The sequence below is a fragment of the Pelophylax lessonae genome (assembly GCF_965119305.1).
Source record: "Pelophylax lessonae genome assembly, chromosome: 4".
NCBI lineage: Eukaryota > Metazoa > Chordata > Amphibia > Anura > Ranidae > Pelophylax > Pelophylax lessonae.
Window position 1 is genome coordinate 830,718 of NC_138771.1, and position 13,464 is coordinate 844,181.

Genomic DNA, 13,464 nt, shown 5'->3' on the forward strand with positions numbered 1-13,464 from the left:
CAGTTCCACACACTCCACATCCCACCCTCCGGAGCCGCTCAGTTCCACACACTCCACATCCCACCCTCCGGAGCTGCTCAGCTCCACACACTCCACATCCCACCCTCCGGAGCCACTCAGTTCCACACACTCCACATCCCACCCTCCGGAGCCGCTCAGCTCCACACACTCCACATCCCACCCTCCGGAGCTGCTCAGCTCCACACACTCCACATCCCACCCTCCGGAGCTGCTCAGCTCCACACACTCCACATCCCACCCTCCGGAGCCACTCAGCTCCACACACTCCACATCCCACCCTCCGGAGCTGCTCAGCTCCACACACTCCACATCCCACCCTCCGGAGCCACTCAGTTCCACACACTCCACATCCCACCCTCCGGAGCTGCTCAGTTCCACACACTCCACATCCCACCCTCCGGAGCTGCTCAGTTCCACACACTCCACATCCCACCCTCCGGAGCCGCTCAGTTCCACACACTCCACGTCCCACCCTCCGGAGCCGCTCAGTTCCACACACTCCACGTCCCACCCTCCGGAGCTGCTCAGCTCCACACACTCCACATCCCACCCTCCGGAGCTGCTCAGCTCCACACACTCCACATCCCACCCTCCGGAGCCGCTCAGCTCCACACACTCCACATCCCACCCTCCGGAGCCACTCAGCTCCACACACTCCACATCCCACCCTCCGGAGCCGCTCAGCTCCACACACAATCTTCTAATTTGGGTAAAATTGGAAGACTTACCGCTTCTGTTGATGTTGTAGTTGTCGTTGTCATAGCTGAGCCCTCCTCCTTCGTCGGTTTCGGAATGCTCGTCCTTCCCATAATGCTTCTCATTCTCACTGCTTCTATCCCGGCTGGACATGGACCGCCTCCGGCGCCTCTTCCTCCTGTAGCTCCGTGGGGCCGGCACCCCGATGTAGATTGAGCGATAATCTGCAGACAGCAGACATTCTTAGTACATAATCCTCACTGGTAACAGAAACCCCCCGACCACCCCTCACACATACCCTCCTCATCCTCATATCTCTTCTTATAGGGAATGACATCATCATCCATCATATCCTCCGAGCTGAAAGACAATCCAGATAGGAAAGTTTATGTTAAAATTTTGATAAGTGTTGAAGACTCGTGTATGCCAATTCTACATGAGCAGAACAAAAAATGAATTTAGTTTTGGATCGATTAGTTTATTCATTTTCAACTGGATTAAAATGTTTCCAATGGAATTAAAGTGTTTGAATCGAATTAGAAAATATCAAATCGATCCAAATTCATTGTGAAGAATATCTGGTTCTATTCTTTTCTATTCTTTTATTTTCTATTCTATTCAAATTAAAAGACGACTATGTTCTATTTTTTTTTTATTCTATTCTTTTCCATTCTACAGTTTTCCTTTTTTTTAATTTTCTTTACCTTTCTGTTTTATTCTATTATTTTTTTTAATTTGAATTTCGGAAGACAGCTTTATTCAAACACTAATATACACAGTCTTTGAAGGAAATCAGCAATATGTTAATATCTTACATTTGTTTTCGATTCAAATTCAGATAATTCGTTATTTCAGACAAAAATTTTTTTTTCGTTATTTCAGATTATTTTAAATCCATTATTATTGTAATTAGAAAACTCAGGAACATCTTAATCTCCGAATAACTAAAATTTGCATCCAAATTTTAATTCGGAAGGAAGCGAACCGCACATATCTAATGCCGAGCTCTGGGCCTCTCATTCCCATATCAGTTGTAGTGATTTCTATTATTATGTTGTCACTTCACTGGTATTAAAACGTTCCACTGCTTGGGAAAAAAATCTAAAAAAAAGTAACCTGCAGACAAAGACTCCTAATACTTACCTACCTCTGTGCTGGGTCCTCACTTCAAGATCTAGAACCTTCTGCAGAACCTTTACCCCCGACACTCCCTGCACCCCCACACTGTGCTGTGGTCCCTCACACCATCAATAATGTGTCCTGCAATGACGTAGCAGCAGGTGGATGGAAGCACAGAGATGGCAGAGGATGAAGATCCATCTGGAGGCCATAGCTCCTGAAGAGAGGAAAGTACGGACTTCCCACCAGAGAATGGCGTTTTGAGGGTCGTATTTTGCAGGCTGCCCTTTCTTTCAACAACAGAGTCCACCAAAATGTTATTTTAGTTTTTGGTGAGTTCTAGATCAGTCTCTCTGCCTTTTTACATTCAAGGAACCCTTGAAATAATTTTACCCCATCCACCCCTACACCTACTTTTCCATTAACCTCTCCATCTACCTCTACATCCACTTCCCCATCCACCTCTACATTCACTTCTCAGTCTGCCTCAAAAATCCACCTCTCCATCCACTTATACATCCTCCTCTCCATCCACTTCTCCATCCTCCTCTCCGTCCAACTCTCCATCCACCTCTCCATCCACGTATACATCCACTTTTCCATCCAACTCTACATTGACTTCTCCATCCACTTCTCCATTCACCTCTTTATCCACCTCTACATTCACTTCTCCATCCATTTCTTCATCCACTTCTCCATCCACTTCTTAATTCACTTATCTATCCACTTCTCTATGCAGTTTTCTATTCACTTCTCCATCCGCTTCTCCCATCCACCTCTACATCCACTTCTCCATCCGCTTCTCCATCCTCCTCTCCATCCAACTCTCTATCTGCCTATCTATCCATCTCTCCATCCACTTATACATCCTCTTTGCCAACCAACTCTACATGCACTTCTACATCCGTTTCTCCGTTCACCTCTTTATCCACCTCTACATCCACCTCCCCATCCACTTCTACATCCACCTCTACATCCACCTCTCCATCCACTTCTCCATCCACTTCTACATCCACCTCTCCATCTACCTCTCCATCAACCTCTCCATCCACTTCTACATCCACTTCTACATTCACCTCTCCATCCACTTCTCCATCCACCTCTCCATCCACTTCTCCATCCACTTCTCCATCCACCACTCCATCCACTTCTCCATCCACCTCTCCATCCACCTCTCCATCCACTTCTCCATCCACTTCTCCATCCACTTCTCCATCCACCTCTCCATCCACCTCTCCATCCACTTCTCCATCCACCTCTCCATCCACCTCTCCATCCACCTCTCCATCCACTTCTCCATCCACCTCTCCATCCACCTCTCCATCCACTTCTCTATCCACTTCTCCATCCTCCTCTCCATCCAACTCTACATCCACCTCTACATCCACTTCTCCATCCGCTTCTCCATCCACCTCTACATCCACCTCTCCATCCACCTCTCCATCCACCTCTACATCCACCTCTCCATCCACCTCTCCATCCACCTCTACATCCACCTCTCCATCCACCTCTCCATCAACCTCTCCATCCACTTCTACATCCACTTCTACATTCACCTCTCCATCCACTTCTCCATCCACCTCTCCATCCACTTCTCCATCCACTTCTCCATCCACCACTCCATCCACTTCTCCATCCACCTCTCCATCCACCTCTCCATCCACTTCTACATCCACTTCTCCATCCGCTTCTCCATCCACTTCTACATCCACTTCTCCATCCACCTCTCCATCCACTTCTCCATCCACCTCTCCATCCACCTCTCCATCCACTTCTCCATCCACTTCTCCATCCACTTCTCCATCCACCTCTCCATCCACCTCTCCATCCACTTCTCCATCCACCTCTCCATCCACCTCTCCATCCACCTCTCCATCCACTTCTCCATCCACCTCTCCATCCACCTCTCCATCCACTTCTCTATCCACTTCTCCATCCTCCTCTCCATCCAACTCTACATCCACCTCTACATCCACTTCTCCATCCGCTTCTCCATCCACCTCTACATCCACCTCTCCATCCACCTCTCCATCCACCTCTACATCCACCTCTCCATCCACCTCTCCATCCACCTCTACATCCACCTCTCCATCCACCTCTCCATCAACCTCTCCATCCACTTCTCCATCCACCTCTCCATCCACCTCTCCATCCACCTCTACATCCACCTCTCCATCCACCTCTCCATCCACCTCTACATCCACCTCTCCATCCACCTCTCCATCCACCTCTCCATCAACCTCTCCATCCACTTCTCCATCCACCTCTCCATCCACCTCTCCATCCACTTCTCCATCCGCTTCTCCATCCTCCTCTCCATCCAACTCTCTATCTGCCTATCTATCCACCTCTCCATCCACTTCTCCATTCACCTCTACATTAGACATGTGCAGAATGCCAAAATTAGTTTAGTTTTGGATGGATTTGTTAAGTTACAAATTTTATTTAGTTACGTTTGTTATGTTAGAATGATTCGTTTACGGGATTCGTTTCGTTTTCGATTTAACTCAAATTTTTCGTTTGCATCTGAATTGAATTCAATTTAACGCGATTTGAATCGATATCAGTTTGAATATCGGGAAATAATTTAGGTACTTGTTGTTTATAGACTCTTCAAACATTTGTGATTTTATTTGATAAAAAAAAGTTTTCACATCATGAAAGTCTCCATTGTGGGCCAAACAGAAGATATAACATGAAAATATAGGAAAATCATCATTTCAATTTATAAATATTGTTGACCCCAAACATCTTCTGCTATTCATGAAAAATCCCCAAATTCTTCTACTGGAAATGATGCGATGTATAAAAATGTAATTCCTATAACATGGAACTCACGTGATGGAAGATAATCTTTCTGTATTCCTCTAATCACAAATCCATAACAATTCTTCTGAGTATAATCATCACAAGCATGTTCTGCCTTTACCCCCGTCCACTGCCACCCCAGAATAGGACGGGGGGGGGGGGGGCAAGAAGCATTTCAATGAGTATACCATACATACTGAGCATCCGGGAAAGTACTCACAGCGCTTCACTTTTTCCACATTTTATGTCACAGCTTTATTCCAAAATGGATTCCATTCATTATTTTCCTCAAAATTCTACAAACCCCTCCCCCATAATGACAACGTGAGAGAAGTTTGCTTGTAATCTTTGCAAGTTTATTAAAAATAAAAAAGGAAAAAAATCCCATGTACATAAGTATTCACCCCCTTTGCCATGTACATAAGTATTCACACCCTTTGCCATGACACTCAGAATTTAGCTCAGGTGCCTCCTGTTTCCACTGATCATCCTTGAGATGTTTCTACAACTTGATTGGAGTCCACCTGTGGTAAATGCAGTTGATTGGACATGATTTGGAAAGGCACACACCTGTCTATATAAGGTCCCACAGGTAACAGTGCATGTCAGAGCACAAACCAAGCCATGAGGACCAAGGAATTGTCTGTAGACCTCTGAGACAGGATTGTATGGAGGCACAGATCGGGGGAAGGGTACAGAAAAATGTCTGCAGCATTGAAGGTCCCAATGAGCACAGTTGGCTCCATCATCCGTAAATGGAAGAAGTTTGGAACCCCCAGGACTCTTCCTAGAGCGGCCGCCCGGCCAAAATGAGCGATCGGGGGAGGGGGGCCTTAGTCAGGGAGGTGACCAAGAACCCGATGGTCACTCTGACAGAGCTCCAGTGTTTCTCTGTGGAGAGAGGAGAACCTTCCAGAAGAACAACCATCTCTGCAGCACTCCACCAATCAGGCCTGTATGGGTGTGGCCAGACGGAAGCCACTCCTCAGTAAAAGTCACATGACAGCCCGCCTGGAGTTTACCAAAAGGCACCTGAAGGACTCTCAGACCATGAGAAACAAAATTCTCTGGTCTGATGAAACAAAGATTGAACTCTTTGGTCTGAATGGCAAGCGTCATGTCTGGAGGAAACCAGGCACCGCCCATCACCTGGCCAATACCATCCCTACTGTGAAGCATGGTGGTGGCAGCATCATGCTTTGGGGAGGAACTGGGAGACTAGTCAGGATGGAGGGAAAGATGGATGCAGCAATGTACAGAGACCTCCTTGATGAAAACCTTCTCCAGAGCGCTCTGCACCTCAGACTGGGGCGAAGGTTCATCTTCCAACAGGACAACGACCCTAAGCACACAGCCAAGATAACAAAGGAGTGGCTAAGGGACAACTCTGTGAATGTCCTTGAGTGGCCCAGCCAGAGCCCAGACTTGAACCCGATTGAACATCTCTGGAGAGTGTCAATATTTATGTGCCCACCATTATTTTCCAGCACTGCCTTAACCCTCTTGGGCAATGGAGTTCACCAGAGCTTCACAGGTTGTCACTGGAGTCCTCTTCCCCTCCTCCATGATGACATCACAGAGCTGGTGGATGTTAGAGACCTTTCGCTCCTCCACCTTCCATTCACACCTGAGGACCTTGTAACACTAACGAGTCACATGACACCGGGGAGGGAAAATGGATAATTGGGCCCAATTTGGACATTGTCACTTAGGGGTGTACTGACTTTTGTTGCCAGCAGTTTAGACATTAATGGCTGTGTGTTGAGTTATTTTGAGGGGACAGTAAATTTACACTGTTATACAAGCTTTACACTCACTACTTTACATTGTAGCAAAGTCACATGGGAGGGGTGTACTTACTTTTGTGAGATACTGAATATGGATTGGATGGCAGTGTATGGATACATTTGATGGCAGTGTATGGATTGGGGGCAGTGTATGGATGGATTGGGTAGCAGTGTATATATTGGATTGGATGGCAGTGTATGGATTGGATTGGGGGGGCAGTGTATGTATGGATAGATTTGATGGCAGTGTATGGATTGGATGGCAGTGTATGGATTGGGGGGGGGGCAGTGTATGGATGGGGGGAAGTGTATGGATGGATTGGATGGCAGTGTATGAATTGGATTGGGGGGCAGTGTAGGGATGGGGGGCAGTGTATGGATGGGGGGGCAGTGTGTGGATGGGGGGGCAGTGTATGGATGGGGGGGGCAGTGTATGGATGGGGGGGCAGTGTATGGATGGGGGGGCAGTGTATGGATGGGGGGGCAGTGTATGGATGGATTGGATGGCAGTATATGAATTGGATTGGGGGGGGCAGTGTATGTATGGATAGATTTGATGGCAGTGTATGGATTGGATGGCAGTGTATGGATTGGGGGGGGGGGCAGTGTATGGATGGGGGGAAGTGTGTGGATGGATTGGATGGCAGTGTAGGGATGGGGGGCAGTGTATGGGATGGGGGGGGGCAGTGTATGGATGGGGGGGGCAGTGTATGGATGGGGGGGGCAGTGTATGGATGGGGGGGCAGTGTATGGATGGGGGGGCAGTGTATGGATGGGGGGGGCAGTGTATGGATGGGGGGGGGCAGTGTAGGGATGGGGGGCAGTGTATGGATGGGGGGGGCAGTGTATGGATGGGGGGGCAGTGTATGGATGGGGGGGCAGTGTATGGATGGGGGGGCAAGTGTATGGATGGGGGGGGGGGGGCAGTGTATGGATGGATTGGATGGCAGTGTATGAATTGGTGGGGGGGGGGTAGTGTATGGATGGATTGGATGGCAGTGTATGAATTGGGGGGGGGGGGTAGTGTATGGATGGGGGGGGGCAGTGTATGGATGGATTGGATGGCAGTGTATGGATGGGGGGGGCAGTGTATGGATGGGGGGGGGCAGTGTATGGATGGGGGGGGGGCAGTGTATGGATGGGGGGGGCAGTGTATGGATGGATTGGATGGCAGTGTATGGATGGGGGGGCAGTGTATGGATGGATTGGATGGCAGTGTAAAAATGTGAGGGGTGTACTCACTTTTGTTAGATACTGTATATACATGGGATTTTTTCCTTTTTTATTTTTAATAAGTTTGCAAATATTTCAAAGAATCTTCTCTAACGTTGTCATTATGGGGGAGGGGTTTGTAGAATTTGGAGGAAAATAATGAATGGAATCCATGTTGGAATGCGGCTGTAACATAAAATGTGGAAGAAGTGAAGCTCTGTGAATATTTCCGGATGCTCTGTATAGAATGCCATAGAAGAAGATCCAATGCGTTCTATCCCGGTACTGGTAAGGGATTGGATACGTATTGTACAATAGATTCTTATTTCATATTTGGTAAAATTTAGGACAGAAATTCCACCGTATTTATTGTCAGCTCACCTTCTCATCATCAAGAATGTAATCGTGAAAATAAAGATGGCGGATTTATTAGGTGAGTGATTGGAAGAGATAAGATGAGCATACAAAGTGCAATCATAGTAACCCCATCCCATCCCCCGATCATTACATTCCCATCCCCGATCATTACATTCCCATCCCCCGATCCTTACATTCCCATCCCCCAATCATTACATTCCCATCCCCGATCATTACATTCCCATCCCCCGATCCTTACATTCCCATCCCCCAATCATTACATTCCCCATCCCCCGATCATTACATTCCCATCCCCCGATCATTACATTCCCATCCCCCGATTATTACATTCCCATCCCCCGATCATTACATTCCCATCCCCCAATCATTACATTCCCATCCCCCGATCATTATATTCCCATCCCCCGATCATTACATTCCCATCCCCCGATTATTACATTCCCATCCCCCGATCATTACATTCCCATCCCCCGATCATTACATTCCCATCCCCGATCATTACATTCCCATCCCCCGATTATTACATTCCCATCCCCCGATCATTACATTCCCATCCCCCAATCATTACATTCCCATCCCCCGATCATTATATTCCCATCCCCCGATCATTACATTCCCATCCCCCGATTATTACATTCCCATCCCCCGATCATTACATTCCCATCCCCCGATCATTACATTCCCATCCCCGATCATTACATTCCCATCCCCCGATTATTACATTCCCATCCCCAGATCATTACATTCCCATCCCCCGATCATTACATTCCCATCCCCCGATTATTACATTCCCATCCCCCGAATCATTACATTCCCATCCCCCGATCATTACATTCCCATCCCCCGAATCATTACATTCATTTTCCTGGAGAGAGAGATTCGAGAAAAGTTATTTCAAGTTAATTACAATAAATAATAACTTTCATTTGTAAATCATTTCTGCTTCTCGCCATCAGCACCGACGTTCCCAAATACAGAAACTTTTTTCGAATTAATTATAGAAAAGCTGAGGCGGCTCTGTCAGGTAATATTGTCCCCCTCCCCCGTGGCCAAAAGAGAAAAAAAATGTTTTGATGGAGTTGGAAATGTCACATTTGGCCCAAACTTGTTGATTTGGACAGAAATGATGCTAAAATGATTCATTTACCAGAAATATTTATTGTAAGATTTGAGACACATCGATCTTCTTTATGTAACGTTCTAAGTTATAAAAGAAATATCCGACTTCAGCAGTTTGCTGTCTCTATGTACAGAACTGTGCAAAAGTTTTAGGCAGGTGTAAAAATTATTGTAGCACCCTCCTAGGTAGGTGCTAGTGAGGACATGGCTCGGTTTGGTGGGGGGTGAGTGTAGCACCCTCCTAGGTAGGTGTTAGTGAGGACATGGCTCGGTTTGGTGGGGGGTGAGTGTAGCACCCTCCTAGGTAGGTGCTAGTGAGGACATGGCTCGGTTTGGTGGGGGGTGAGTGTAGCGCCCTCCTAGGTAGGTGCTAGTGAGGACATGGCTCGGTTTGGCAGGGGGTGAGTGTAGCACCCTCCTAGGTAGGTGCTAGTGAGGACATGGCTCGGTTTGGTGGGGGTGAGTGTAGCACCCCCCTAGGTAGGTGCTAGTGAGGACATGGCTCGGTTTGGGGGGGGGGAGTATAGCACCCTCCTAGGTAGGTGCTAGTGAGGACATGGCTCGGTTTGGTGGGGGGTGAGTGTAGCACCCCCCTAGGTAGGTGCTAGTGAGGACATGGCTCGGTTTGGCGGGGGGGGTGAGTGTAGCACCCTCCTAGGTAGGTGCTAGTGAGGACATGGCTCGGTTTGGCGAGGGGGGGGGGTGAGTGTAGCACCCTCCTAGGTAGGTGCTAGTGAGGACATGGCTCGGTTTGGTGGGGGGTGAGTGTAGCGCCCTCCTAGGTAGGTGCTAGTGAGGACATGGCTCGGTTTGGCGGGGGTGAGTGTAGCACCCTCCTAGGTAGGTGCTAGGGAGGACATGGCTCGGTTTGGCGGGGGGTGAGTGTAGCACCCTCCTAGGTAGGTGCTAGTGAGGACATGGCTCGGTTTGGCGGGGGTAAGTGTAGCACCCCCCTAGGTAGGTGCTAGTGAGGACATGGCTCGGTTTGGCGGGGGGGGGGTGAGTGTAGCACCCTCCTAGGTAGGTGCTAGTGAGGACATTGCTCGGTTTGGCGAGGGGGGGGGGGGGGTGAGTGTAGCACCCTCCTAGGTAGGTGCTAGTGAGGACATGGCTCGGTTTGGCAGGGGGGGAGTATAGCACCCTCCTAGGTAGGTGCTAGTGAGGACATGGCTCGGTTTGGCGGGGGGTGAGTGTAGCACCCTCCTAGGTAGGTGCTAGTGAGGACATGGCTCGGTTTGGCAGGGGGGGAGTATAGCACCCTCCTAGGTAGGTGCTAGTGAGGACATGGCTCGGTTTGGCAGGGGGGGAGTATAGCACCCTCCTAGGTAGGTGCTAGTGAGGACATGGCTCGGTTTGGCGGGGGGTAAGTGTAGCACCCCCCTAGGTAGGTGCTAGTGAGGACATGGCTCGGTTTGGCGGGGGGGGGGGGGTGAGTGTAGCACCCTCCTAGGTAGGTGCTAGTGAGGACATGGCTCGGTTTGGCGAGGGGGGGGGGGGTGAGTGTAGCACCCTCCTAGGTAGGTGCTAGTGAGGACATGGCTCGGTTTGGCGGGGGGGGGGGTGAGTGTAGCACCCTCCTAGGTAGGTGCTAGTGAGGACATGGCTCGGTTTGGCAGGGGGGGAGTATAGCACCCTCCTAGGTAGGTGCTAGTGAGGACATGGCTCAGTTTGGCGGGGGGTGAGTGTAGCACCCTCCTAGGTAGGTGCTAGTGAGGACATGGCTCAGTTTGGCGGGGGGTGAGTGTAGCACCCTCCTAGGTAGGTGCTAGTGAGGACATGGCTCGGTTTGGTGGGGGGTGAGTGTAGCACCCTCCTAGGTAGGTGCTAGTGAGGACATGGCTCGGTTTGGCGAGGGGGGGGGGGGTGAGTGTAGCACCCTCCTAGGTAGGTGCTAGTGAGGACATGGCTCGGTTTGGCGGGGGGGGGTGAGTGTAGCACCCTCCTAGGTAGGTGCTAGTGAGGACATGGCTCGGTTTGGCGAGGGGGGGGGGGGTGAGTGTAGCACCCTCCTAGGTAGGTGCTAGTGAGGACATGGCTCGGTTTGGCGGGGGGGGGGGTGAGTGTAGCACCCTCCTAGGTAGGTGCTAGTGAGGACATGGCTCGGTTTGGCGGGGGGGGGTGAGTGTAGCACCCTCCTAGGTAGGTGCTAGTGAGGACATGGCTCGGTTTGGCGAGGGGGGGGGGGTGAGTGTAGCACCCTCCTAGGTAGGTGCTAGTGAGGACATGGCTCGGTTTGGCGGGGGGGGGGTGAGTGTAGCACCCTCCTAGGTAGGTGCTAGTGATGACATGGCTCGGTTTGGCGGGGGATGAGTGTAGCACCCTTCTAGGTAGGTGCTAGTGAGAGAGTATAGTTTTTGGCTCTGTCTGCCTATCAGAGGAGCAGCAGGTAAATCTATATTGCTTTCTGCCTACCAGAGAGCAGAATCTGTGAGTGAGGTCTGCTCAGTGTGCTCAGTATGCGATTCATTGAGTCTAGAGAGTGTTTCACACTGGTCCAATAGGGAAGCATGTTAGACAATGGGAGGAATCCTGACGAATGGGTACATAGGCTTTGATACAGTCCTGGGGATTGGTAGAGACAGGCTGTCTTGGTGCATTCTGGGATGCTGTATAAAAGCCAGGAGCCCATGTGCTGTGGGATTTTTGGCTGGAGAGCGGAGTCCCGGAGGGAGGGTGGCAGCTGCCTCCTCCTCTGTAGCAGTGACACTTGGTATAAGGAGATTGTCCTGAGGGCCAGAGGAACGGAGCTGAACACACAGGTCCAGGAAAGCTGACTGAGGGGTGGACACTGGAGACCCTAGAAAAACAGTATCATGAGTTACAGGGGATCGTGTCAAGGGGCTTGACCTGAGGGGGCCATCCTGGATTAGGATAGTCAGTGGATGGGTGTCCTGAAGATAACATTCATCAAGTCATCTGGAAAGAGACTTAACCCTAAATCCACCTAAGTGGCAAAGTGGATCAACAGCCTGGCTGTATCTACAGAAAGATTTCCTCCAAACTTTGTGCATAGTTAATCTGGAGTATCCCACTATTCCCTTCCCCCATCCCTATTTAAAATAAAACACCAAAAACAACTACAAACCCCTGGACTGATCATTGACTGAATAATAAAATAATAGTGATGCGCCAGTCAAAAAATTGTGCACAATAAGTGATTCACAAACTTATAAATCAATATCCATAAGCATCACTATTATTTTATTATTGAGTATTGTGAGGTGAAGGCACGTTAAGTGTGTGCTGCCGGTCTCCTCATTTATTTATATGTTGCACTATTGATTTATTGTACAATATATTTTATGCACCTTTTGTAGTCACGTTTTTGGTTGCGCTGATAGTTTTTTGTTTTATATTTGTTTTATATTGATCATTGACTGAGCCAAGAAGTAAAGTGTTAAATTTCGAATGCCAGTGTTGCTAACGGTAACCCAGGGGGAGCTGAAAGTGTAATAACCAGCAATCCTCAAGGGGGCAGTGCTACATAATGATATTTGATAATAATGAATACTACTACTACTAATAATAATAATAATAAATAATATAAAAATAATGAATAATGATATAATAAAGTAAGAATGCTTTCAGAAATATGTATTTTACTTGTTTATTTCTTATCAATTTAAAAAAAATGCAAAGTGAGCAAACAGAAGAAATATCTAAATGAAGTCAATATCTGAAAACCCTTTGACTTCAAAACAGCATCAATTCTTCCAGTAATGCACAGTTTTTGAAGGAAATCTGCAATATTAAATATAACTTACACCAGCACAGGGTGGTACTGCGGGTGCACAGTGAAGGTAACAAGTGCCACAACCTACTGACTGGAATATATAGAAATTGGACTTTTTCGGCACAAATTATAAAATCAAAAACGTTTATTAAAAAACAAAAACAAAATACACATCGTATTCTAAAACCATATAAAAGTCAGGCTAGTGTAACTGAATATCTGACCAAACCAAATGCTGACACTTAACCAGGGCCAACTGGCAGACCAGAGCCCTGTGGTAGTAGGCAGCACAGAGGGGGTTGGTCAGCATCAATGATAGAGGCTCAACATGTTTCGTGATACTTCACTTCTTCAGGAGCTCATTTAATAATTCCTAAACATCTCTATTGATAGTAAATAGTCGTGGGCGTGGGAAGCCCTCATATTGGTGACATTGCATGTGGAATAGCTCAATCAGGTAAATTTACATGACAGAATTATTACGCCATCTCACATTATGTAATTATATAAGGGGTAGCCAGGGTTGGAGTGTTGATTAGATTGTATGACAGTAGACAGTCAAGGTAAACCAGAGTTCAGATAAGGCAGTAT

General features: G+C 48.3%; 1 long non-coding RNA gene across 1 annotated transcript in view; it reads left to right on the top strand.

Moving 5' to 3' along the window:
- Positions 1 to 5,065: 5,065 nt before the first annotated feature.
- Positions 5,066 to 13,464, top strand: part of LOC309552179 — a 949,684-nt gene continuing 941,285 nt past the window's right edge. The window contains exon 1 of the long non-coding RNA XR_014225129.1: positions 5,066 to 5,758. This is a non-coding gene — a long non-coding RNA (uncharacterized lncRNA). The remainder of the gene's footprint in view (positions 5,759 to 13,464) is intronic.